Genomic DNA, 27,755 nt, shown 5'->3' on the forward strand with positions numbered 1-27,755 from the left:
ACAGCCGTGAACTACCGCACTGTACTGTGTCTGCTGCTAATATAGACTGGTTGATAAAGAGATAGTATACTCGTAACTAGTATGTATGTATAAAGAAAGAAAAAAAAACCACGGTTAGGTGGTATATACAATTATGGACGGGCTGCCGAGTGCCGACACAGAGGTAGCCACAGCCGTGAACTACCGCACTGTACTGTGTCTGCTGCTAATATATAGACTGGTTGATAAAGAGATAGTATACTCGTAACTAGTATGTATGTATAAAGAAAGAAAAAAAAACCACGGTTAGGTGGTATATACAATTATGGACGGGCTGCCGAGTGCCGACACAGAGGTAGCCACAGCCGTGAACTACCGCACTGTACTGTGTCTGTTGCTAATATATAGACTGGTTGATAAAGAGATAGTATACTCGTAACTAGTATGTATGTATAAAGAAAGAAAAAAAAACCACGGTTAGGTGGTATATACAATTATGGACGGGCTGCCGAGTGCCGACACAGAGGTAGCCACAGCCGTGAACTACCGCACTGTACTGTGTCTGCTGCTAATATAGACTGGTTGATAAAGAGATAGTATACTCGTAACTAGTATGACTATAAAGAAAGAAAAAAAAACCACGGTTAGGTGGTATATACAATTATGGACGGGCTGCCGAGTGCCGACACAGAGGTAGCCACAGCCGTGAACTACCGCACTGTACTGTGTCTGCTGCTAATATAGACTGGTTGATAAAGAGATAGTATACTCGTAACTAGTATGTATGTATAAAGAAAGAAAAAAAAACCACGGTTAGGTGGTATATACAATTATGGACGGGCTGCCGAGTGCCGACACAGAGGTAGCCACAGCCGTGAACTACCGCACTGTACTGTGTCTGCTGCTAATATAGACTGGTTGATAAAGAGATAGTATACTACTAATATTATATATACTGGTGGTCAGGTCACTGGTCACTAGTCACACTGGCAGTGGCACTCCTGCAGCAAAAGTGTGCACTGTTTAATTTTAATATAATATTATGTACTCCTGGCTCCTGCTATAACCTATAACTGGCACTGCAGTGCTCCCCAGTCTCCCCCACAATTATAAGCTGTGTGAGCTGAGCACAGTCAGATATATATATACATTGATGCAGCACACTGGGCTGAGCAGTGCACACAGATATGGTATGTGACTGAGTCACTGTGTGTATCGTTTTTTTCAGGCAGAGAACGGATATATTAAATAAAACAAACAACTGCACTGTCTGGTGGTCACTGTGGTCGTCAGTCACTAAACTCTGCACTCTCTTCTACAGTATCACAGCCTCAGGTCAATCTCTCTCTCTCTCTCTCTCAACCCTAATCTAAATGGAGAGGACGCCAGCCACGTCCTCTCCCTATCAATCTCAATGCACGTGTGAAAATGGCGGCGACGCGCGGCTCCTTATATAGAATCCGAGTCTCGCGAGAATCCGACAGCGTCATGATGACGTTCGGGCGCGCTCGGGTTAACCGAGCAAGGCGGGAGGATCCGAGTCTGCTCGGACCCGTGAAAAAAACATGAAGTTCGTGCGGGTTCGGATTCAGAGAAACCGAACCCGCTCATCTCTAATAAAAGCTACTTTATGTATTTATTCATTAAAGTTTTTAAGTTGTATTTTACAACCATACAATGCATACTTGCCTACTTTTGAAAACTAGTTTCAGGGAGATTCCAGGTGGCTACAGAACGGCGCTCCATTGCAGGGGCGTGTCATGCTCAGCTCAAGGGGTGTGTCTAGCTCCACCTCTGGGCATGATTATTGCCCCTCAGGGGTGTGTCCTGCTGTGGTAAGTGAAAGCTATAGTACTAAAAGCAGCATTAAAGAAAAAAAAGAATAATAATATAAGTGCACTATATATTATGGGCAACTTCACCAGTTCTAAAAAAAACTCCCACCTTAGCAAATTTACCCCAGTGTGTCTATTTGTGCCTCTAAGTGAATTCAAGAGCTGACTCCACAGGCAGATTGAAACAATGATTATTAATTGTATCTAGTTAAGGATGCTGGTTACACTGTTTCCCACTTTGCTGAAAGAAGTGCAGTTTGAAAAGAGACCAAGAAAGGGCTTTTTCACACTAGCCGGTTTGTCCTGTCACTGCCCTTTCACACACAACGGCTTTGAGCCGTGTTTAATGCTGCGCGCATACGCAGCGGCACAAAAAACCCGTTGTGTGTGAAAGAGCCCATTCACACACATACTGCACTGCCTTCAGGGACGGCACAGCCCGGCAGATGGACTTTTCAGTGGATAGTCCTAGCTGCAATGCGGTGGCCAAGCCAGAACCGTGCCGTGTGAAAAAAACATACTGTATGCAGTTCTGCATTATTAAATTCCAGCCACAGCAAAAAGCCGCCGGGCATTCTGTTGGCAGGGACAAACTGGCTGGTGTGAAATAGCCAAAGGGGCGAGTGAGTAGCTACATGTGTCATATGGGAATCAGTAGGAAATGCCGGCGCTTGGTATCCTGGCAGTCAGAAGACCGACGCTGGGATACTGAAGTTTGGAATACCAACAGGGGTAAGTTGGGGCTGTTCTCCCCTCTCCCCTACCTCTCACATGCCGCAGCCTAACCCTAACCTCCCCCAAATGGTGCCTAACTCTAACCTCCCCTCCCCAGCCTGGAGAGGACAGAGGAGGAAGGAGTGAAAGAAGCAGTGCACAGAAGGATAGGATAGGAGGTAGTGTGATGGAACAGGGGTGAAGTGTTTATGGTAAGAGCCCAGAGAGGACAGAAAGGTGCAGAGATTGGAGAAGGGGGAGGTAAAAGAAGAAGCTTTTAAAAAGAAATGGGAAACTTTTCCTATCTGTACCAGGGGGAGCCGTGGGGCCTACAGTGGGGCCTCGGCTTCTAGAAAGCTGCTGTAGCGGGGGGAAAAACCCTATCTACAGCAGCAGCAGCAGTGGGGGATCGGTACTGAAGCGCCTTGATGCTGCTGCCTGTCATATAGCTTGACAGGCATAGCAGCAGTGAATAGCAGCAGAGTGGGGGAGTGTGATACGCTTAGCTGGCAGTCTGGATGCCGGTGGTCAGAAGACCGACCGCAGCATCCTGATGGAGAGAATCCCAACAGGGGCTAGGTAATTATACTTACTCTCACCCAATACCCCCCTAACCCTTCCTACCCCGCAGCCTAATACTAACCCTCCCCGGGGGTGCCTAAACCTAGCCCCTCTCCCCTCCCATGTGCCTGCACACTAACATTCGTTTTGCTGGGTGTCAAGATTCTGGCATCTGATTTTGTCCAATATCGGAATTCCCGCGCTGGTCTTCTGCCTGCGTGTCAGGATTTCGGTGCCGGGATTCCGACTGCTGGCATCAAGAAGGCATCCTTAGTGGAGATAGTATCTCTCCAGCAAGGCGCCTTCCTGCATTGCTGCCCTTGCTGAGTGCATTGTGCTGGCCCTGCCTACAGGGTCTGTAAATGAAAATTAACGCTTTCCGGTATTTGTTCGGTGTGAAACATTTAATATCCTATGCAGGAAATTCAAATTCTGTACTCATTTTTTATGTGCTTTAAGTAAACTAGGAGAATCCCATTAAGTTTTTACTAAAATACTCTTCCTCTGCACCAATAACCTGTAATTCGCTGTAATGAACAGGATATCCTACCCTGTAAATCATATGTTGCAGTTTTAGGGTGAAAGTTTTCTTTGGTGCTGCACCCCCACTAAACCAAAATATTGACAGGGCGCACTAATGGTGCACTGCAAAAATATGGGATTGTGGTCACAGAATAGTTTCAATTCACATTATACCGCACAGCAGCATCTGTTACTCACATTAACTCAGACAGTATGAGCTGAAATTCACATTACGCCACATAGTATGAGCCAAATTCCCATTACCCCAAACAGTATGCCCCCAGCAGTGCCAGATAGAAATTCCCCCAGAGGTGCCAGTCCCAGGTAATACTCCCAGCAGTGTCAGATACAGATTATCCCCCATTAGTGCTCACCGCTGCCACTGGTGGTTTGCTGCTGCTTGTACTGTATGAGCGGAGGAAAGCGCAATGCAGCACGCATCTCTACTAAATCCAACTCACTAAAGCCCTCCTGCGGCGGCGAGCGTTTGAAACTTGGCGCCGGCCGCCAGCCTATAAAAGCTAGCGGCCTGGCAGCCATTCAAGAGCCGCTGTTGCCAGTCTGTGAGCTCTGATTGGATGGTGGCAGACACTAAATTTTGAAAGGCCGGGTGTGGGGGGGAGAGAATCAATCGGCATGCGAGGTGGGGGCCTGACATTAGGGGGTGCCTGTGCATACTAGGAACACCTGTGCTGCTGGATCCGTTCTCCTGCTGGATTTGCACCGTCTCTTCCTGACAGCAAGGTGGGATTGGGGCAAGGCCAGTTCTCCTGATAGCGGGCGGTGGCCGCTGCGTGCACTGCACTATACTGAGTCAGCCGGCGGGTGACGCGTGGGGAGCGGTGCCACCTATGACAGGTGGCCCCGCACACTAATAACCCCAGAATCTGCCAAACCTGTGTTTAATCCCTGTGATCCTTGCATTTGCTGCTGATGGGCATCAATTTATCTACCTCAGCAATAACTCCCTAATTCAGATTTAATTTAAATATCCAGAGTGCATGGAGCCGGCCGGCTGCACATTGCTACACTTGCGCCCAGAGAGCTGCACAGGGATTTTACAGGGGCTCCCCACTGCCTGATCGCCAAACACTCATACTAACTGAGATGGATCCACAGCAGCCGCACCATCTCTTCCGCCGAGGTCCACGCCGATGACATCAGTGACGTTTGGCACGCTGACCTCCTGTTTCGGACTGCCAAGTGGGGTGGGGGTGGGCCTCTTCTCTCGATAGCGTCTGGTGGCCGTGGCGCAAAGGAGTGATGACACTGAGTTGGTGACGTGCTGGTGGGGGGGCATCATATAACAGGCGGCCCCAAAACCTAGGCCAATCCAGCCCTGCCTAACAAATAATGTAACTTTAATGAAAAAATACTGGACCCATACACTGGCAAGAAGCTTTCTAAACTTATCATATTGGTGCCTGAGTTTGAATATACTGAGTACAGTGCTCTCTTACCTGCAGGAGCTCTGTGCTGGATCCTCACAGCTGGCGGTGGAGGGGAGTAAATCGCGGGCCGTGAAAGGGGCGGGGCCTGTAAAAGGGGCGGGGCCTCTGCTGTAACCAGGCAAAAAAAATAAAAAAAATAATACAAAATACATTTCCTGGGGGAAGGAGATCCGGCCAGGGAAATTGGCACTGAAGGGCCTCCACACTGCTGTTCTGCAGCAACTGACAGTTTCGGAGCAGGGAGAACACTTCTGCAACATAGCGTCTCCCTGCATTGCTAACCCCGCCCCCCTACGGACCTCACACAGTGCACAACCCGACAAGTCTCTACCTGAAGCTTGTCCACAGACCCACACTGATGAAGACTGAAGTGAAGAGCCTCTCACAGATAATGGCAGTGACGTCTCCCGTGCAGGACCTGTCCTCCAGCGTTTCTGGGCTTGCGCATGCGCAGTCCAGATTTTCACGGAGGGACCCATAAAAAACCGGGAGACATAGCGATGTTTGCGGGGCAGCGGGAGGCTCAAGGAAAAAACGGGAGCCTCCCGCTGAATGCGGGAGGGTAGGCAAGTCTGATACAATGATATGATATATAATGTATCGTATAATAATTACATAATGTTGATGGCATTGAATTGTCTCTGCCTTGACTAGTGGCAGCAGCTTCAGCACTAGGTGGAAGTGGATCTTGATCTTTCCCTATTTTACCCTCCACCTTTTTGTTCTCCATTTTTTAATGTGTGGAATTATATGCCAGTAATATATCTGGAATTAGACGGTGGTAATGTCTGGAATTAGATACCACTAGATAGATACCAGATATCACTGCATACCCTCCAACATTTTACACACAAAAATTGGTACAAATTAGGAAAAGGGGCGTGGTCACGGGTAAAGGGGGCGTGGTCACGTCCCTTTTCCTATACTTTCAATGGAAGTTTGGAGAGCCAAAAATAGGTACAGACCATGAAAAAAAGGTACTGTACCTATTAAAAAGGTACAGTTGGAGGGTATGTCACTGTGACTGGAATGATGACATATGCACAGTGACAGGACACTACCACAGCACCCTACAGCAGCCATATGCGGCACAAGACACTGGAGTATTAGTAATGTACTGTAGTATACTGAGCACCACAAGACAATGAGCAGTGATACGGAGCACTGATGAGATTACTAGAACTGACACTGAGCAGCCAGATGCAGCACTGGACTATTAGTAATGTTCTGTAGTATACTGAGCACCACAATGCAGCACAAAACAATGGGCAGTGATACTGAGCACTGATGAGGATACTAGAACTGACACTGAGCAGCAAGATGCAGCACTGGACTATTAGTAATGTACTCTAGTATACTGAGCACCACAATGCAGCACAAGACAATGAGCAGTGATACTGAGCACTGATGAGGATACTACTGAGAACTGACACTGAGCAGGAGAGACACACTACAATTTCATCTTGCGCCTCTTTTTTTATTTATCTTTGCATCATGTGCTGTTTGGGGCTATTTTTTTAAGTGCCATCCTGTCTGACACTGCAGTGCCACTCCTAGATGGGCCAGGTGTTTGTGCTGCCCACTTGGGTCGCTTAGCTTAGTCAACCAGGGACCTTGGTGCAAATTTTAGGACTAAAAATAATATTGGGAGGTGTGAGGTGTTCAGAATAGACTGGAAAGGAGTAGAAATTATGGTTATTAAGCTTAATACTATAGGATCAAAATTACCCCCAAATTCTATGATTTTAGCTGTTTGAGGTTTTAAAAAAAAATCACCCGAATCCAAAACCCGAAAGGGTGGTTTTGCCAAAACGCGTCCGTATCCAAAACACAACTGCGGATCCGAAACCAAAACCAAAACATGAAACACGAAAAATGCCCGCTGCACATCTCTAGTTAGGGGAGAAGCATGTAGCCTTGTAGACTATGCACAGCTATATCTAGAAAAATATACGATCTAATCTTTAACCAACCAATGCAAGAAAGTATTTAATGTGAAAATACGAAACACTAGACTAATTGGAGGTGCGCCCTAAAGCAAATTACAATGTTAGGATTAGGGGGTTCGGAAAGACCTCTAGTGTATACACTACTATATACATTTTAAGATAGGAAGGTACAAATTACATATTCACATTGCATCTATGGGCTGGATTCAAATGTCCCTTTCCTCCCTCAATCGTGCCCGTCAGCAGCTATTCTAATGTTGCTGCCAACGGGTGCGACATGTTTATTTCAGCTCGCTACCCCCAGGGGAAACAAGCTGAAATGTGTGCAAAGAGACCCATTTGGGCAACCAAACGGTGTCTTTTCACGATCGCGCCCATTACTTTATTCAGGTTTAGGTGCTTTGTGCACCCAAACCAGAGTGTAATGGGCGCAATAATTGAGGGCATTTGAATTTCCCTTATATGTGTGTGTGTGTGATATACACACAGACACACATACTGTATTTCTTTATATAATGGACACCTCAGTTTCTATTCATTCATGTCCTGCCCCCTACTCTGTCAGACCCCTTCCCCTCTACTTTTCTGACCCCAAACGCCACTCATTCTTGTTGAGTGCTGGTGGGCCCATTCAGAATTTTGCTATGGGGCCCACAAAGGTCTAGTTACGCCACTGGGCAGGGTTATAGAGGAGGCGGTGCAAGGCATCCTGGGAACAGTCAAAGCTTTAGCCTGTTGGTGCCTTGGATCAACATCCAACTCTACACCCCGATGTTAGTGTAGTGCCTTTTGGGGTTAAGGTTTTACAGAAAGTTACAGGTTTTTTTAATTTAGTAAAATATGCCCCATTTTAAAGATAGGGCATTTAAATTTGTTGCACCTGTGCAGTACATAGCAGCCTGCAGGGCATGTACAGTGGCTTCATTTGGGTGCACATACATTGCCGGCTCCTGGTCGCAAACTGAAATTATTGTGTGTAAGTGGAATTAGCGGTGTTTATGTCATACAGGGGGGTGGGGGAGGTTTGTGGTTGGCGGGGGGCACGCTGTGCGATTATTATCCTGCATCTATACATACATGCGCTAACACCTGGACATACACTGATGTACCCACACCTAATATCCATACATACACGCCCTGACACCTGGACATACACCAACATTCCCACACCTGCATCTATACATACACATGCTGACACCTGGACATACACCAACATACAAGCACCTGCATCTATATATACACGCGCTGACAAATGGACATACACCGACGTACCCACACTTGCATCTATACATACATGCACTGACATCTGGACATACAAGCACCTGCATCTATACATACACGCGCTGACACCTGAACCTACACTGACGTTCCCACACCTGCATCTATACATACACATTCTGACACCTGGACATACACAGACGTACCCACACCTGCATCTATACATACACGCGTTGACACCTGGACGTACACTGACGTACACACACCTACATCTATATATGCATGGATGCAAATGTGGGTACGTCTGTATACGTCCAGTTGTTAGCATGTGTATGTATAGATGTTAGGTGTGGGTACATCAGTGTATGTCCAGGTGTCAGCACATGTATGTATAGATTCACATGTGGGTACGTTGGTGTACGTTTAGGGGTCAGCGTGTTTATGTATAGATGTTGGTGTGTGTATGTCAGTGTACGTACAGATATAGGTGTGTGTATGTATGTATGTATGTATGTATGTATGTATATGTATAGAGGAAGGTGTGAGACATACATATAACACATACATGATAGATACATACATATATCACACACACGATAGATAGATAGATAGATAGAACACATACATACAAGATAGATACATACATACATGATAGATACATATATACACACACATACGATAGATAGATAGATAGATAGATAGATAGATAGATAGATAGATAGATAGATATCACAAACATATATGATTCATACATATATCACACACACATACATGAGAAAGACCTGGGATGGTGATGAGGCCCGGGCCCCCTGCTGATGTTGCGTTGAGGAAGGCAGTGTTCCAGGGCGGATGCCAGTCGGGGAGAGCGCCGCGCAGCCCGGGAAAAATACTGCTGAGGAGCTACATCTGGAATAGCCCCAGGGAGGGAGAGTGTCACATGCCCCATCCTGCGCGGCACACTCTGCAGGCCTGCACATGGGAAGGGAGGTCTCTGGCAACACATACTCACCCTGCTGCTGAAGCCCCGCTGCTGTCCTCATCAGCGCTCTCCAGCGGGGAGCGGGGCCAGGATGAACCTCAACCTGTGAGAACTATCTTCATGATCAAGAGATCTCATATGCAAGATAAGTATGTGTTGGGAAAGGGCTGGGGAGGGCGGCTGCTCGGGCACACCCTCGTCAAGTTAAGGAGATTTAACTGAGGAAGCACAAGGGAACTCTCGTCTGAGGACAACAACTGCAGGGAGACCACATCTTTTCAGATGAACATGGGAGGGCGGAAGGCTGCCTAATACTGAAGCACCCTCAGACATTAAACCATATGCAACAACTATTGCAAGCATTCCTGGGGGAAGGTCTGCAGCAGACGGATTTGCATTCGGTGATGTCATCCAAGCAGTGGGCCAAAGTTGGCTGGAACCCTCATCTGTATATGAAAAGAGAAAAGGGGCATGCGGGGCATGGCGGTCTTTTGCGGCGCTTGGATAACCCCAAGTTTGCATTAAACACCCCCACCCTCCTTCGGTGTGGGGCTCATGTTGGCCATGCCCAAGCCCCTGAAGCATTCAAGCTGATTTCTTGCAGCAGCTGGGCACTGTAACAGCTTCAGAGCTGCTCTACAAGACAAGTAAAAGGGTGTGGGCCCTGCAGCACCACCGGTAGTTTGCATACACACATATATAGGACAGCATCTCTTATATGCCCCAGGGTCAATAAAATAGTATCCTTGTCTAGGCTATCCATCCCCTCAGATAAGGCATTTGTCCATGCCGCTACAGCACTACACACCCAGGTCGACGCAATTGCCGGTCTGAGTAAGGTACCTGAATGTGTATAAATGGACTTCAGGGTAATCTCCTGTTTGTGGTCAGCACACTCTTTGAGGGTAGCCGTATCCTGGGACGGGAGGGCTACCTTCTTGGATAAGCGTGTTAATGCTTTGTCCACCCTAGGGGAGGATTCCCATCGTAACCTATCCGTTGATGGGAAAGGATACGCCATAAGAATCCTTTTGGAAATCTGCAGTCTTTTATCTGGAGATTTCCAAGCTTTTTCACATAACTCGTTCAGCTCGTGTGAGGGGGGAAAGGTACCTCAGGCTTCTTTCCCTTGTACATATGTACCCTCTTGTCAGCGACAGGGGGTTCCTCTGTGATGTGCAAAACATCTTTTATTGCCATAATCATAAATCGAATGGATTTTGCCAATTTTGGCTGTAACTTTGCATCATCGTAATCGACACTGGAGTCAGAATCCGTGTCGGTATCTGTGTTAACAAACTGGGATAGTGGGCGCTTATGAGACCCTGACAGTCCCTGCAACATAGGATCAGGCATGGGTTGAGACCCTGACTGTCCCAAAGCTTCTGCCTTGTCTAATCTTTTGTGCAATGAGTTTACACTAGCATTTAAAACATTCCACATATCCATCCAATCAGCTGTCGGCGGAGACACCACATTCATTTGCTCCCGCTCCTCTCTAATATAGCCTTCTTCCTCAGACATGTCGACACACGTGTACCGACACACCACACACACAGGGAATGCTTTTTCTGAAGACAGTTTCCCCACAAGGCCCTTTGGAGAGACAGAGAGGGAGTATGCCAGCACACACCCCAGCGCTATATAACCCAGGAATAAAACAGTAACTTAATGTTTGCCCAGTAGTGCTGCTGTATGTAATTTGCAAATTATGTGCCCCCCCCCCCTCTTTTCAACCCTCTTGTCTAACGTGGTATAAGCAGGGTAGAGTCCGGGGAGCTTCCTCTCAGCGGTGCTGTGGAGAAAAAATGGCGCTGGTGAGTGCTGAGGGAGAAGCCCCGCCCCCTCGGAGGCGGGCTTCTGTCCCGCTTAAACTGTAAAATTGGTGGGGGCTCATACATATATACAGTGCCCAGCTGTATATATGTTATATTTTTGCGAAAGAGGTTTATATTGCTGCCCAGGGCGCCCCCCCTGCGCCCTGCACCCTTACAGTGACCGGAGTATGTGAGGTGTATGGGAGCAAAGGCACACAGCTGCAGTGCTGTGCGTTACCTCAGTGAAGATCATGAAGTCTTCTGCCGCCTCTGAAGTCTTCTTTTCTTCTCATACTCACCCGGCTTCTATCTTCTGGCTCTGCGAGGGGGACGGAGGCGCGGCTCTGGGATGGACGGCGAGGGTGAGATCCTGCGTACCAATCCCTCTGGAGCTAATGGTGTCCAGTAGCCTAAGAAGCAGGACCTTGCAACTCAGAGAGTAGGGCTGCTTCTCTCCCCTCAGTCCCTCGATGAGGGAGTCTGTTGCCAGCAGTGCTCCCTGAAAATTAAAAACCTAACAAAATACTTTCTGTCAGAAAGCACAGGAGAGCTCCTGAAAAGCACCCAGTCTCCACTGGGCACAGTATCAAACTGAGGTCTGGAGGAGAGGCATAGAGGGAGGAGCCAGTGCACACCCAGAACTAAAGTCTTTCTTAAAGTGCCCATGTCTCCTGCGGAGCCCGTCTATCCCCATGGTCCTTACGGAGTCCCCAGCATCCTCTAGGACTTTAGAGAAAATAGGATTTTAATACCTACTGGTAAATCCTTTTCTCTTAGTCCGTAGAGGATGCTGGGCACCCGTCCCAGTGCGTACTGTGTCTGCAGTTATTAAATGGCCCTTAACTCCAGAACATTTATGTGGAGACAACTTTCCTGACTTGACCATCTTCCTTGGATGTTTTCCCCCTGTGTGACTGCTCCCCAGCCTCGGAGGGTTGCATCCGTGGTCCCTAGGATCCCGTCCTGGATCCCAAACCATCGCCCCTCTAGGTGGTGAGAACTGTGCAGCCACTAATGGAGTGAGATTCTGGTCTTGGAAGACAGGATTATCCTCCGGTGCATGTGTAGGTGGGATCCGGACCACTTGTCCAACAGGTCCCACTGGAACACTCTGGCATGGAGCCTGCCAAACTGAATGGCCTCGTAGGCCGCAACCATCTTCCCCAGCAACCGAATGCATTGATGGATTAACACTCTTGCTGGTTTCAGAATTTGTTTGACCAGACTCTGGATCTCCAGAGCCATTCCACTAGAAGAAAACCTCTTCTGTGTCCAGTATCACTCCCAAAAACAACAACCGCGTCATTAGGATATCGGATTTTTCTGTATTTTGGAATAATTGCATACCATAACGAGATATTATGGTGATGGGACCTAAATCTAAGCACAGAATGCATTTATGTTTCATATATACCATATACACACAGCCTGAAGGTCATTTTAGCCAATATTTTTTATAACTTTGTGCATTAAACAAAGTGTGTGTACATTCACAGAATTCATTTATGTGTCATATACACCTTATACACACAGTCTGAAGTTCATTTAATACAATATTTTTAATAACTTTGAGTATTAAACAAAGTTTGTGTACACTGAGCCATCAAAAAACAAAGGTTTCACTATCTCAGTCTCACTCAAAAAAGTCCGTATTTCGGAATATTCCGTATTTCGGAATATTTGGATATGGGATACTCAACCTGTATTACTTTTTTCTGCTACTGGTTCTTTACCTATGCAAACAAGCATCTGACTTGCCTTTCCTATTGCTTTGTTACATTGCTCACCTGAAATAGTAATACTTAGATAGCTTTCCTCTTGCCATTATAATGCCCTTAATATTATAGTTAGCCTTTGTATTTTTGAGACGTGTATGATTTTGCATTTTTTGGCATTAAATGTTGCCATGTTCTTGACCATTCCTCTAGTCCAGGGGCGGAACTGCCAGAGACAACGGAGTCAGTTGCCGCCGGGCTCCAGCCCTAAAGGGGCTTCCTCCATTGCCCTCCGGCTGTTACGTGCCCTTCCTACTAAATAGACAAAGGCGCTACCAGCAGGGTCTCGCAGTTTGTACATTCCATGCTGTAACACCCTTCTTTCCACCTTTTTAAAGACCCAGCCCAGCAGCCTCGCCGCTGCCACCACCGCTAGCTGCAGCACTGCCAGCGGTGGGGTGCCCCTGCTTCTTCTCACACCACAGATAGCTGGGCAGCACTGCAACTGCCTGCCTGATTGCTCCGCCCCCTTCCGGCTCCCAAGCACCTCTGCTGCCCAGTGATCCAGGAGCCTGCTGCTAGGAAGAAGTGGCCGAGCTTCAGCAAGCGAGTCTGGACACTGGCGGAGGAAGCCATGATAACCAGATAATGGGGAGTGGAGAGCCAGTTCCAAGGTAATACTTTATACAGCTGGTTGAGATCCTGGTCGGTGGATATGGATTCCAAGAAAACCCTGGAGGTGCTTCCTTTCAAGGGAGACACTCTCTTTGGAGAAGACCTCAATAAGATTGTAGCTGATCTGGCTACCGCTAAAACAGCTTGCCTACCTAGTATGACTCCTACCACGCAGAAGGCTAAAAGTACTTTCCCTTGGCCCTTTCATCCTCAAGGTAAAGCGTACCCAAGGTCAGGCATACCCAAAGCAAGCTCATGCTTCCAGACCTGCCAAGCCCAGACTGAAGCAAGCCTGGGCTGCCCATCAGCCTGCTTCCAAAACGGACAAGCCTGCCGCATGACGGTGCAGGCCTCCCTCTGGGGGATCCCAGGGTGGGGGGCCCGACTTCTAGGTTTGGCATAATTCTAAGCTAGAGAATTCTGTTTGGAGCTCACCTTGTACTTTGTGAAGAAATAATCAGCATTGTGGCTGAGCAGATACATGTAGTGTGTGGCTGCAAACTGCATGGATCTGCTGCGTTGTAATGCTGATACTTTTTTTTTCAAAGTACCAATAGCTTCATATAATGTTCACAATTTTTATGCAGGATCAAATAGCTCAATCGGTAGGGTGTTTGATTAGAATTCAACAGGTTATAGGTTTGAATCCTGGGTATGGTAGTTTGAGATGTGTTATTTAATAAAGTATGTTGTTCTGACTGCCGGCATCCTATCACCTGGGATATCATACTAAATAAATGGAGTTGATCAATTTTTTTTTATTTTTTTTTTAAACTAGGGACAATTTCCAGATACTTTTCTTTATAACTGAGATTGCCCCCTGGAACTTCACATCAGTTGACAACTATGCATGAGTGGGCAGTGCTTGCTCTGGATCTGCCCACCCATTTATGTGCCGTCATAAAAGAAAGCACAACTGACAGTTATCCTGGGCGTACACTACACAATTATCTGTCAGGCTATCTATCCAGTCTGGATGGATGGAATGAAAATCTGGTAATGTATAGGAGCAAATGTCAATTAACCATTTGCTCCCAAACACTAGAAAAGTGGTCAAAAATGGTCATTACACAAATTGGTTAAACCCAAAATTTAACCAATTTGTTTAGGGGACCATTTTTGTCCATTTTCTAGTGTTTGAGAGTAAATCGTTGATGGTCATTTGCTCACATAGATAACCGGATTTCTATTCCAACCAGCCAGTGTTGGAGATATGGTCTGCCAGATTACATAATGCATACCAGAGCCATAACTAGACTTTTTGGTGCCCTGTGACAGATAATTATATGCCCCCCCCCCCTCCCCATTTTTGCAATATGGACAAAAGGCGCATGCCTTGTGGGGAAGGGGCATAACAAGATTGGTCTCAGAGAAAGCACATGAGATATGAAGATATATCTAGTATACTTGACACTCAATGGTTTGTGGTATTGCCGGGGTGCCCTCCTTAAATGCATATACAGTCACACATGGCGTGTTTGTGCAAATGGCATATCAGCAGTCAGCACTAACTGGTGACATGCCATTTGTACAAGTAAGCCATGTGTGACTAGTATATAAACATACTTTATTAAATAACACCTCAAACTATCATACCCAGGATTCAAACCTATAACCTGTTGAATTCTAATCAAATACCCTACCCATTGAGCTACTTGATCCTGCATCTATTCTAACCTCCAAAAACAGATTCAGTTGCATTTTCCAGCGTGTTTTGTTTGCGCCTTTGCAAATGTCTTACATCGACAAACTTATTTAGTACTATTTTGCAAATAGGGTTACATTGTCGCAACATTGTGTTCCCTAATTGCTTGATTTTTTTAAATGCAACAATTGATAAAGACACCTGATAATTGCTCTGTGGAGTCTTATTTTGTGTCTACTTCTTATCTACATTTAATTCCCTACCTCTAATCAAGGCATTTTTAAATGCTTGGGGCTGCCAGGACGTGAGGCCTACCTAGACTTTAGATCTGAATTTGAATGTACTTGTGAACTAACTTAATTTCCTACTTCTAAATTAATTCCTAAATTCACTACTTACATTAATCCTGTAGTTGGGCATTTTGAGCCTTCAATTGTGGGCATTGTTTTGTGTCCAGACCAGCAGCTGGTGGTGTGCATTTGCTGGAAAGGCATCGAAGACCTCCGATATGCTGCATCTCCTGATGTGTGTCTCCCTCAAGTGGCTGTCAGCAAATGCATGCTAGACACCCCATTCCAAGCTGATTGTGACATCACGGAACATGCATCATAGAACAGGCATGCTAGAATATGGGTCTTCAACCTGCGACCCTCCAGCTGCTGTGAAACTACATATACCAGCATGCCCTGCCTCAGTTTTAGCATACCTTAATAGCAAAACTGTGGCAGGGCATGCTGGGATGTGTAGTTTCACAGCAGCTGGAGGGCCACAGGATGAAGACCCATGTGCTAGAGCCAAGCCGCAGGTATATTGAATGCTAGCAAGCTGAATGTTTAAATCATTTTTGTTCCGCAGCATTCCAATGCGGAAGATTCCATGGAACCAGAGATTATTCCATTGAGAAGGACATGCTGCCTGGATGACTGCACTGTGCAAATTAAATCACGGAGCCAGTTGGCTTGTGGGTGGCTCTGGTGACTGGGTGGTTGGGTGGGCGGTGTGTCGGAGGTGGAGCACATGCAAATGAATGTGTATCATCCAGCTAGTGAGAGTGAAAACTCATGCAGGAGTGTGCCTGCTTGTCAGTGGGTTATGCACCTTGCCAGGCGTCAAATCTACATGGAGCAGCTGGAGGGGACAAGAGCAGGTTTGCAAAATATAGATAGAAGAGCATATATGCTGGCGCATTCTCCATGATTGTGTCAGCTTATGTTTTGGTGCACTGCACTTTCCTTCACTAAGTTTTAGCCATTTTGGTTAAATGCAAGTGTAGTTGCTTCTCGCCCTTTTGGCTGTGATCTTGTATCGTGGTTGAAGAGTCTGCTGGAGGGATTGTTTTCTTCATTGGCGAGAGACTGAAGATATTCCAGGATGGAAGGCTTGGGAACACTATCCGTTTTTCAGTTGTGGAAGAGTTGAAAGACCGGATTGGACTACATTCTATAGTAAAGGATATCTTTGTATTTATTAATCCTCCCTTTATATGTGTCTGTCTTTCAATAAAGCTTCGGGCTTGTGATTCCCTCACCCTCTTACACTCCACACACATAGCCTTATTAACTGTTGTATTATTGTATTGTTTAAATGTATAGTGCAGTTCATGATTTATAGTGTAGGCTGGCCTGTGCTGTAGTTCTTGAACTGTACTATACCGACAGCATTTGTATTGTGTTTTGGCTGTGCTGCAAAACGGTACTTATGTGTGTAATGTTTATGTATGTTTTTTTGCTTCTTTATGTCAATAAAGACTGCTTTTTCAATCCAATATCTGAAAACAATCAATGTTTATCTTTGATGGCAATAGAAGTGGTATGATATTTGCTGCTTTTGAAAGGCAATATCTGATATGTCCCCTATCTGGGAACCATATATTAAATGGCTTTTCAGAAAAGGGAGATGGGAGAAGAGCTTTCAGTACTTGTAGGACCGATGCTCATTTCCTATTCTAGCCTCCAAAAACAGATTCAGTTGCATTTTCCAGCGTGTTTTGGATGCGCCTTTGCAAATGTCTTACATCGACAAACTTATTTAGTACTATTTTGCAAATAGGGTTACATTGTTGCAACATTGTGTTCCCTAATTGCTTGATTTTTTAAATGCAACAATTGATAAAGACACCTGATAACTGCTCTGTGGAGTCTTATTTTGTGTCTACTTCTTATCTACATTTAATTCTCTACCTCTAATCAAGGCATTTTTAAATGCTGGGGGCTGCTAGGACGTGAGGCCTACCTAGACTTTAGATCTGAATTTGAATGTACTTGTGAGCTAACTTAATTTCCTACTTCTAAATTCATTCCTAAATTCACTACTTACATGAATCCTGTAGTTGGGCATTTTGGGACTTCGATTGTGGGCATTGTTTTGTGTCCAGACCAGCAGCAGGTGGTGTGCATTTGCTGGAAAGGCATCGAAGACCTCCGATATGCTGCATCTCCTGATGTGTGTCTCCCTCAAGTGGCTGTCAGCAAATGCCTGCTAGACACCCCATTCCAAGCTGATTGTGACATCACGGTACATGCATCATAGAACAGGCATGCTAGAACATGGGTCTTCAACCTGCGACCCTCCAGCTGCTGTGGAACTACACATCCCAGCATGCCCTGCCTCAGTTTTAGCATACCTTAATAGCAAAACTGTGGCAGGGCATGCTGGGATGTGTAGTTTCACAGCAGCTGGAGGGCCACAGGATGAAGACCCATGTGCTAGAGCCAAGCCGCAGGTACATTGAATGCTAGCAAGCTGAATATTTAAATCCTTTTTGTTCCGCAGCATTCCAATGTGGAAGATTCCATGGAACCAGAGATCCTTCCATTGAGAAGGACATGCTGCCTGGATGACTACACTGTGCAAATTAAATCACGGAGCTAGTTGGTTTGTGGGTGGCTCTGGTGACTGGGTGGTTGGGTGGGTGGTGTGTCGGAGGTGGAGCACATGCAAATGATTGTGTATCATCCAGCTAGTGAGAGAGAAAACTCATGCAGGAGTGTGCCTGCTTGTCAGTGGGTTATGCACCTTGCCAGACGTCAAATCTACATAGAGCAGCTGGAGGGGACAAGAGCAGGTTTGCAAAATATAGATAGAAGAGCATATATGCTGGCACATTCTCCATGATTGTGTCAGCTTATGTTTTGGTGCACTGCACTTTCCTCCACTAAGTTTTAGCCATTTTTGTTAAGCTCAAGTGTAGTTGCTTCTCGGCCTTTTGGCTGTGATCTTGTATCGTGGTTGAAGGGTCTGCTGGAGGGAGGGATTGTTTTCTTCATTGGCGAAAGACCAAAGATATTCCAGGATGGAAGGCTTGGGAACACTATCCGTTTTTCAGTTGTGGAAGAGCACAGAGGTCGGATTGGACTACATTCTATAGTAAAGGATACCTTTCTATTTATTGCCCCTCCCCTTATATGTGTCTGTGTTACAATAAAGCTTCGGTCTTGTGATTCCCTCACCCTCTTACACTCCACACACATAGCCTTATTAACTGTTGTATTATTGTATAGTTTAAATGTATAGTGCAGTTCATGATTTATAGTGTAGGCTGGCCTGTGCTGTAGTTCTTGAACTGTACTATACCGACAGCATTTGTATTGTGTTTTGGCTGTGCTGCAACACAGTACTTATGTGTGTAATGTTTATGTATGTTTTTTTGCTTCTTTATGTCAATAAAGACTGCTTTTTCAATCCAATATCTGAAAACAATCAATGTTTATCTTTGATGGCAATAGAAGTGGTATGATATTTGCTGCTTTTGAAAGGCAATATCTGATATGTCCCCTATCTGGGAACCATATATTAAATGGCTTTTCAGAAAAGGAAGATGGTAGAAGAGCTTTCAGTACTTGTTGGACCGATGCACATTTCCTATTCTAGCCTCCAAAAACAGATTCAGTTGCATTTTCCAGTGTGTTTTAAATGCGCCTTTGCAAATGTCTTACATCGACAAACTTATTTAGTACTATTTTGCAAATAGGGTTACATTGTTGCAACATTGTGTTCCCTAATTGCTTGATTTTTTAAATGCAACAATTGATAAAGACACCTGATAACTGCTCTGTGGAGTCTTATTTTGCGTCTACTTCTTATCTACATTTAATTCCCTACCTCTAATCAAGGCATTTTTAAATGCTGGGGGCTGCCAGGACGTGAGGCCTACCTAGACTTTAGATCTGAATTTGAATGCACTTGTGAACTAACTTAATTTCCTACTTCTAAATTCATTCCTAAATTCACTACTTACATGAATCCTGTAGTTGGGCATTTTGGGACTTCGATTGTGGGCATTGTTTTGTGTCCAGACCAGCAGCAGGTGGTGTGCATTTGCTGGAAAGGCATCGAAGACCTCCGATATGCTGCATCTCCTGATGTGTGTCTACCTCAAGTGGCTGTCAGCAAATGCCTGCTAGATACCCCATTCCAAGCTGATTGTGACATCACGGAACATGCATCATAGAACAGGCATGCTAGAACATGGGTCTTCAACCTGCGACCCTCCAGCTGCTGTGGAACTACACATCCCAGCATGCCCTGCCTCAGTTTTAGCATACCTTAATAGCAAAACTGTGGCAGGGCATGCTGGGATGTGCAGTTTCACAGCAGCTGGAGGGCCACAGGATGAAGACCCATGTGCTAGAGCCAAGCCGCAGGTACATTGAATGCTAGCAAGCTGAATGTTTAAATCCTTTTTGTTCCGCAGCATTCCAATGCGGAAGATTCCATGGAACCAGAGATTATTCCATTGAGAAGGACATGCTGCCTGGATGACTGCACTGTGCAAATTAAGTCACGGAGCCAGTTGGCTTGTGGGTGGCTCTGGTGACTGGGTGGTTGGGTGGGCGGTGTGTCGGAGTTGGAGCACATGCAAATGAATGTGTATCATCCAGCTAGTGAGAGTGAAAACTCATGCAGGAGTGTGCCTGCTTGTCAGTGGGTTATGCACCTTGCCAGACGTCAAATCTACATGGAGCAGCTGGAGGGGACAAGAGCAGGTTTGCAAAATATAGATAGAAGAGCATATATGCTGGCGCATTCTCCATGATTGTGTCAGCTTATGTTTTGGTGCACTGCACTTTCCTCCACTAAGTTTTAGCTATTTTGGTTAAACGCAAGTGTAGTTGCTTCTCGCCCTTTTGGCTGTGATCTTGTATCGTGGTTAAAGAGTCTGCTGGAGGGATTGTTTTCTTCATTGGCGAGAGACTGAAGATATTCCAGGATGGAAGGCTTGGGAACACTATCCGTTTTTAAGTTGTGGAAGAGTTGAAAGACCGGATTGGACTACATTCTATAGTAAAGGATATCTTTGTATTTATTAATCCTCCCTTTATATGTGTCTGTCTTTCAATAAAGCTTTGGGCTTGTGATTCCCTCACCCTCTTACACTCCACACCCATAGCCTTATTAACTGTTGTATTATTGTATTGTTTAAATGTATAGTGCAGTTCATGATTTATAGTGTAGGCTGGCCTGTGCTGTAGTTCTTGAACTGTACTATACCGACAGCATTTGTATTGTGTTTTATCTGTGCTGCAACACAGTACTTATGTGTGTAATGTTTATGTATGTTTTTTTGCTTCTTTATGTCAATAAAGACTGCTTTTTCAATCCAATATCTGAAAACAATCAATGTTTATCTTTGATGGCAATAGAAGTGGTATGATATTTGCTGCTTTTGAAAGGCAATATCTGATATGTCCCCTATCTGGGAACCATATATTAAATGGCTTTTCAGAAAAGGGAGATGGTAGAAGAGCTTTCAGTACTGGTAGGACCGATGCACATTTCCTATTCTAGCCTCCAAAAACAGATTCAGTTGCATTTTCCAGCGTGTTTTGGATGCGCCTTTGCAAATGTCTTACATCGACAAACTTATTTAGTACTATTTTGCAAATAGGGTTACATTGTTGCAACATTGTGTTCCCTAATTGCTTGATTTTTTTAAATGCAACAATTGATAAAGACACCTGATAACTGCTCTGTGGAGTCTTATTTTGTGTCTACTTTTTATCTACATTTAATTCTCTACCTCTAATCAAGGCATTTTTAAATGCTGGGGGCTGCCAGGACGTGAGGCCTACCTAGACTTTAGATCTGAATTTGAATGCACTTGTGAACTAACTTAATTTCCTACTTCTAAATTCATTCCTAAATTCACTACTTACATGAATCCTGTAGTTGGGCATTTTGGGACTTCGATTGTGGGCATTGTTTTGTGTCCAGACCAGCAGCAGGTGGTGTGCATTTGCTGGAAAGGCATCGAAGACCTCCGATATGCTGCATCTCCTGATGTGTGTCTACCTCAAGTGGCTGTCAGCAAATGCCTGCTAGATACCCCATTCCAAGCTGATTGTGACATCACGGAACATGCATCATAGAACAGGCATGCTAGAACATGGGTCTTCAACCTGCGACCCTCCAGCTGCTGTGGAACTACACATCCCAGCATGCCCTGCCTCAGTTTTAGCATACCTTAATAGCAAAACTGTGGCAGGGCATGCTGGGATGTGCAGTTTCACAGCAGCTGGAGGGCCACAGGATGAAGACCCATGTGCTAGAGCCAAGCCGCAGGTACATTGAATGCTAGCAAGCTGAATGTTTAAATCCTTTTTGTTCCGCAGCATTCCAATGCGGAAGATTCCATGGAACCAGAGATTATTCCATTGAGAAGGACATGCTGCCTGGATGACTGCACTGTGCAAATTAAGTCACGGAGCCAGTTGGCTTGTGGGTGGCTCTGGTGACTGGGTGGTTGGGTGGGCGGTGTGTCGGAGTTGGAGCACATGCAAATGAATGTGTATCATCCAGCTAGTGAGAGTGAAAACTCATGCAGGAGTGTGCCTGCTTGTCAGTGGGTTATGCACCTTGCCAGACGTCAAATCTACATGGAGCAGCTGGAGGGGACAAGAGCAGGTTTGCAAAATATAGATAGAAGAGCATATATGCTGGCGCATTCTCCATGATTGTGTCAGCTTATGTTTTGGTGCACTGCACTTTCCTCCACTAAGTTTTAGCTATTTTGGTTAAACGCAAGTGTAGTTGCTTCTCGCCCTTTTGGCTGTGATCTTGTATCGTGGTTAAAGAGTCTGCTGGAGGGATTGTTTTCTTCATTGGCGAGAGACTGAAGATATTCCAGGATGGAAGGCTTGGGAACACTATCCGTTTTTAAGTTGTGGAAGAGTTGAAAGACCGGATTGGACTACATTCTATAGTAAAGGATATCTTTGTATTTATTAATCCTCCCTTTATATGTGTCTGTCTTTCAATAAAGCTTTGGGCTTGTGATTCCCTCACCCTCTTACACTCCACACCCATAGCCTTATTAACTGTTGTATTATTGTATTGTTTAAATGTATAGTGCAGTTCATGATTTATAGTGTAGGCTGGCCTGTGCTGTAGTTCTTGAACTGTACTATACCGACAGCATTTGTATTGTGTTTTATCTGTGCTGCAACACAGTACTTATGTGTGTAATGTTTATGTATGTTTTTTTGCTTCTTTATGTCAATAAAGACTGCTTTTTCAATCCAATATCTGAAAACAATCAATGTTTATCTTTGATGGCAATAGAAGTGGTATGATATTTGCTGCTTTTGAAAGGCAATATCTGATATGTCCCCTATCTGGGAACCATATATTAAATGGCTTTTCAGAAAAGGGAGATGGTAGAAGAGCTTTCAGTACTGGTAGGACCGATGCACATTTCCTATTCTAGCCTCCAAAAACAGATTCAGTTGCATTTTCCAGCGTGTTTTGGATGCGCCTTTGCAAATGTCTTACATCGACAAACTTATTTAGTACTATTTTGCAAATAGGGTTACATTGTTGCAACATTGTGTTCCCTAATTGCTTGATTTTTTTAAATGCAACAATTGATAAAGACACCTGATAACTGCTCTGTGGAGTCTTATTTTGTGTCTACTTTTTATCTACATTTAATTCTCTACCTCTAATCAAGGCATTTTTAAGTGCTGGGGGCTGCCAGGACGTGAGGCCTACCTAGACTTTAGATCTGAATTTGAATGTACTTGTGAACTAACTTAATTTCCTACTTCTAAATTCATTCCTAAATTCACTACTTACATGAATCCTGTAGTTGGGCATTTTGGGACTTCGATTGTGGGCATTGTTTTGTGTCCAGACCAGCAGCAGGTGGTGTGCATTTGCTGGAAAGGCATCGAAGACCTCCGATATGCTGCATCTCCTGATGTGTGTCTCCCTCAAGTGGCTGTCAGCAAATGCCTGCTAGACACCCCATTCCAAGCTGATTGTGACATCACGGTACATGCATCATAGAACAGGCATGCTAGAACATGGGTCTTCAACCTGCGACCCTCCAGATGCTGTGGAACTACACATCCCAGCATGCCCTGCCTCAGTTTTAGCATACCTTAATAGCAAAACTGTGGCAGGGCATGCTGGGATGTGTAGTTTCACAGCAGCTGGAGGGCCACAGGATGAAGACCCATGTGCTAAAGCCAAGCCGCAGGTACTTTGAATGCTAGCAAGCTGAATATTTAAATCCTTTTTATTCCGCAGCATTCCAATGTGGAAGATTCCATGGAACCAGAGATCCTTCCATTGAGAAGGACATGCTGCCTGGATGACTACACTGTGCAAATTAAATCACGGAGCCAGTTGGCTTGTGGGTGGCTCTGGTCACTGGGTGGTTGGGTGGGTGGTGTGTCGGAGGTGGAGCACATGCAAATGATTGTGTATCATCCAGCTAGTGAGAGAGAAAACTCATGCAGGAGTGTGCCTGCTTGTCAGTGGGTTATGCACCTTTCCAGACGTCAAATCTACATGGAGCAGCTGGAGAGGACAAGAGCAGGTTTGCAAAATATAGACAGAAGAGCTCTCCAGCCTAGTTTGCTGTCTGTTTCCACTTCTCTTTTCTTGAGCCGCTCCCTTCTATGCCCTTGCGCACTATCCTGACTTCTCCCATCTGCTTACTTTGTGCCTTCCAACGCACAATGCGAACTACAGGTAGTGCTGCAGGGCCCACACCCTTTTACTTGCCATACAGAGCAGCTCTGGAGCTGTTACAGTGCCCAGCTTCTGCAAGAAATCAGCTTGAATGCTTCAGGGGCTGGGGCATAGCCAACATGAGCCCCACACCGAAGGAGCGTGGAGGTGTTTAATGCGAACTAGGGGTCATCCAAGCGCTGCAAAAGGCCGACATGCCCTGCACGCCCCTTTTCTCTTTTCATATGCAGACGAGGGTTGAAGCCAACTTTGACCCACTGCTTGGATGACATCACCATATGCAAATCCATCTGCTGCAGGCCTTCCTCCAGGAATGCTTGCACTAGTTGTTGCATTTGGTTTGTTGTTTGGGGGTGCTTCAGTATTAGGCAGCCTTCTGCCCTCCCATGTTCATCTGAAAATATGTGTTCTCCCTGCAGTTGTTGTCCCCAGATGAGAGTTCCCTTGTGCTGCCTCAGTTGAATCTTCTTTACTTGACAGAGATGTGCCTGAGCAGCGGCCCTCCCCAGCCCTATCCCAAATCATACTTATTTTGCATAGGAGATACCATGGTCATGAAGATTGTTCTCCCAGGGTGAGGTTCATTCATTGCATTCTGGGTATGCTGACCCCTGTGATTTCCCCAAATGTGGGAAACTTGACTGCATTATTTGTGGTAGTGGGGGACTGTGTTTGTGCTTTCCTCTGGTCAGCTCTGGTAAAAGTCAGATTTCTTTGTCTCAGATCTTCCTCTAGCCTTGTTCTTCTTTCGAGAGTTCCCTTGTGCTGCCTCAGTTGGATCTCCTTTACTTGACAGGGGGGTGCCCAAGCAGCGACCCTCCCCAGCTCTAGCCCAACTCCTACTTACCTGCCAGGTGAGATACTATGATCATGAAGGTGCTTCTCCCAGGGCAAGGCTCACCCATTGCACTCTGGGTGTGCTGCCCCTGTGATTTCCCCAAATGTGGGAAACTTGACTGCATAATTTGTGTTTCCACTGGTCGGCTTTCATATAATTCAGATCTCTTTGTCTCATGTCTCTCTCCAGCCTAGTTTGCAGTCTGTTTCCACTTCTTTTTTTTGAGCCCCTCCCTTCTATACCCTTGTGCACTATCCTGACTTCTCCTCCTGTCTGCTTACTTTGTGCCTTCCAATGCACAATGCAAACTACAGGTAGTGCTGCAGGGCCCACAAACTTTTACTTGCATTACAGAGCAGCTCTGGAGCTGTTACAGTGCCAAGCTGCTGCAAGAAATCAGCTTGAATGCTTCAGGGGCTGGGGCATTGCCAACATGAGCCCCACACCGAAGGAGGGTGGGGGTGTTTAATGCGAACTAAGGGTCATCCAAGCGCCGCAAAAGGCCGCCATTCCCTGCATACCCCTTTTCTCTTTTCATATGCAGATGAGGGTTCCAGCCAACTTTGGCCCACTGCTTGGATGACATCACTGTATGCAAATCCGTCTTCTGCAGACCTTCCCCCAGGAATGCTTGTACTAGTTGTTGCATTTGGTTTGTTGTTTGGGGGTGCTTCAGTATTAGGCAGCCTTCTGCCCTCCCATGTTCATCTGAAAATATGTGTTCTCCCTGCAGTTGTTGTCCCCAGATGAGAGTTCCCTTGTGCTGCCTCAGTTGAATCTCCTTTACTTGACAGAGATGTGCCTGAGCAGCGGCCCTCCCCAGCCCTATCCCAAATCATACTTATTTTGCATAGGAGATATCATGGTAATGAAGACTGTTATCCCAGGGTGAGGTTCATTCATTGCATTCTGGGTATGCTGACCCCTGTGATTTCCCCAAATGTGGGAAACTCGACTTCATTATTTGTGGTAGTGTTTGTGCTTTCCTCTGGTCAGCTCTGGTAAAAGTCAGATTTATTTGTCTCAGATCTTCCTCTAGCCTTGTTCTTCTTTCGAGAGTTCCTTTGTGCTGACTCAGTTGGATCTCCTTCACTTGACAGGGAAGTGCCCGAGCAGCGACCCTACCAAGCTCTAGCCCAACTCCTACTTACCTGCCAGGTGAGATACTATGATCATGTAGGTGCTTCTCCCAGGGCAAGGCTCACCCATTGCACTCTGGGTGTGCTGCCCCTGTGATTTCCCCAAATGTGGGAAACTTGACTGCATAATTTGTGTTTCCCCTGGTCGGCTCTCGTATAATTCAGATCTCTTTGTCTCAGGTCTCTCTCCAGCCTAGTTTGCTGTCTGTTTCCACTTCTCTTTTCTTGAGCCGCTCCCTTCTATGCCCTTGCGCACTATTCTGACCTCTCCTGTCTGCTTACTTTGTGCCTTCCAACGCACAATGCAAACTACAGGTAGTGCTGCAGGGCCCACACCCTTTTACATGCTTTACAGAGCAGCTCTGGAGCTGTTACAGTGCCCAGCTGCTGCAAGAAATCAGCTTGAATGCTTCAGGGGCTGGGGCATAACCAACATGAGCCCCACACCGAAGGAGGGTGGAGATGTTTAATGCGAATTAGGGGTCATCCAAGCGCCGCAAAAGGCCGCCATTCCCTGCACATCCCTTTTTTCTTTTCATATGCAGATGAGGGTTGAAGCCAACTTTGACCCACTGCTTGGATGACATCACCATATGCAAATCCATCTGCTGCAGGCCTTCCCCAGGAATGCTTGCACTAGTTGTTGCATTTGGTTTGTTGTTTGGGGGTGCTTCAGTATTAGGCAGCCTTCTGCCCTCCCATGTTCATCTGAAAATATGTGTTCTCCCTGCAGTTGTTGTCCCAAGATGAGAGTTCCCTTGTGCTGCCTCAGTTGAATTGCCTTTACTTGACAGAGATGTGCCTGAGCAGCGGCCCTCCCCAGCCCTGTCCCAAATCATACTTATTTTGCATAGGAGATACCATGGTCATGAAGATTGTTCTCCCAGGGTGAGGTTCATTCATTGCATTCTGGGTATGCTGACCCCTGTGATTTCCCCAAATGTTGGAAACTCGACTGCATTATTTGTGGTAGTGGGGGGCTGTGTTTGTGGTTTCCTCTGGTCAGCTCTGGTAAAAGTCAGATTTCTTTGTCTCAGATCTTCCTCTAGCCTTGTTCTTCTTTCGAGAGTTCCCTTGTGCTGCCTCAGTTGGATCTCCTTCACTTGACAGGGGGGTGCCCGAGCAGCGACACTCCCCAGCTCTAGCCTAACTCCTACTTACCTGCCAGGTGAGATACTATGATCATGTAGGTGCTTCTCCCAGGGCAAGGCTCACCCATCGCACTCTTGGTGTGCTGCCCCTGTGATTTCCCCAAATGTGGGAAACTTGACTGCATAATTTGTGTTTCCCCTGGTCGGCTCTCGTATAATTCAGATGTCTTTGTCTCAGGTCTCTCTCCAGCCTAGTTTGCTGTCTGTTTCCACTTCTCTTTTCTTGAGCCGCTCCCTTCTATGCCCTTGCGCACTATCCTGACTTCTCCCGTCTGCTTACTTTGTGCCTTCCAACGCACAATGCGAACTACAGGTAGTGCTGCAGGGCCCACACCCTTTTACTTGCCTTACAGAGCAGCTCTGGAGCTGTTACAGTGCCCAGCTGCTGCAAGAAATCAGCTTGAATGCTTCAGGGGCTGGGGCATAGCCAACATGAGCCCCACACCGAAGGAGGGTGGAGGTGTTTAATGCGAACTAGGGGTCATCCAAGCGCCGCAAAAGGCCGCCATGCCCTGCATGCCCCTCTTCTCTATTCATATGCAGATGAGTGTTGAAGCCAACTTTGACCCACTGCTTGGATGACATCACCAT

At 46.0% G+C, this 27,755-nt stretch overlaps 6 non-coding genes across 6 annotated transcripts; all 6 read left to right on the top strand.

Annotated features, from left to right (window-relative positions):
• Window positions 1–24,559: 24,559 nt before the first annotated feature.
• LOC134950464 (U1 spliceosomal RNA) lies at window positions 24,560–24,723 on the top strand. Its single transcript, XR_010183379.1, has one exon. It is a non-coding gene; the product is annotated as a U1 spliceosomal RNA (small nuclear RNA).
• Window positions 24,724–24,875: 152 nt separating this feature from the next.
• LOC134952182 (U1 spliceosomal RNA) lies at window positions 24,876–25,038 on the top strand. The gene has a single exon (XR_010184761.1). It is a non-coding gene; the product is annotated as a U1 spliceosomal RNA (small nuclear RNA).
• Window positions 25,039–25,711: 673 nt separating this feature from the next.
• Window positions 25,712–25,868, top strand: LOC134953535 (U1 spliceosomal RNA). Its single transcript, XR_010185620.1, has one exon. It is a non-coding gene; the product is annotated as a U1 spliceosomal RNA (small nuclear RNA).
• A 149-nt stretch (window positions 25,869–26,017) lies between these two features.
• LOC134952500 (U1 spliceosomal RNA) lies at window positions 26,018–26,180 on the top strand. The gene has a single exon (XR_010185009.1). It is a non-coding gene; the product is annotated as a U1 spliceosomal RNA (small nuclear RNA).
• Window positions 26,181–26,850: 670 nt separating this feature from the next.
• Window positions 26,851–27,014, top strand: LOC134951726 (U1 spliceosomal RNA). Its single transcript, XR_010184413.1, has one exon. It is a non-coding gene; the product is annotated as a U1 spliceosomal RNA (small nuclear RNA).
• Window positions 27,015–27,166: 152 nt separating this feature from the next.
• Window positions 27,167–27,329, top strand: LOC134953436 (U1 spliceosomal RNA). Its single transcript, XR_010185575.1, has one exon. It is a non-coding gene; the product is annotated as a U1 spliceosomal RNA (small nuclear RNA).
• Window positions 27,330–27,755: the final 426 nt, after the last annotated feature.

Source organism: Pseudophryne corroboree, chromosome 8, assembly GCF_028390025.1.
Source record: "Pseudophryne corroboree isolate aPseCor3 chromosome 8, aPseCor3.hap2, whole genome shotgun sequence".
NCBI lineage: Eukaryota > Metazoa > Chordata > Amphibia > Anura > Myobatrachidae > Pseudophryne > Pseudophryne corroboree.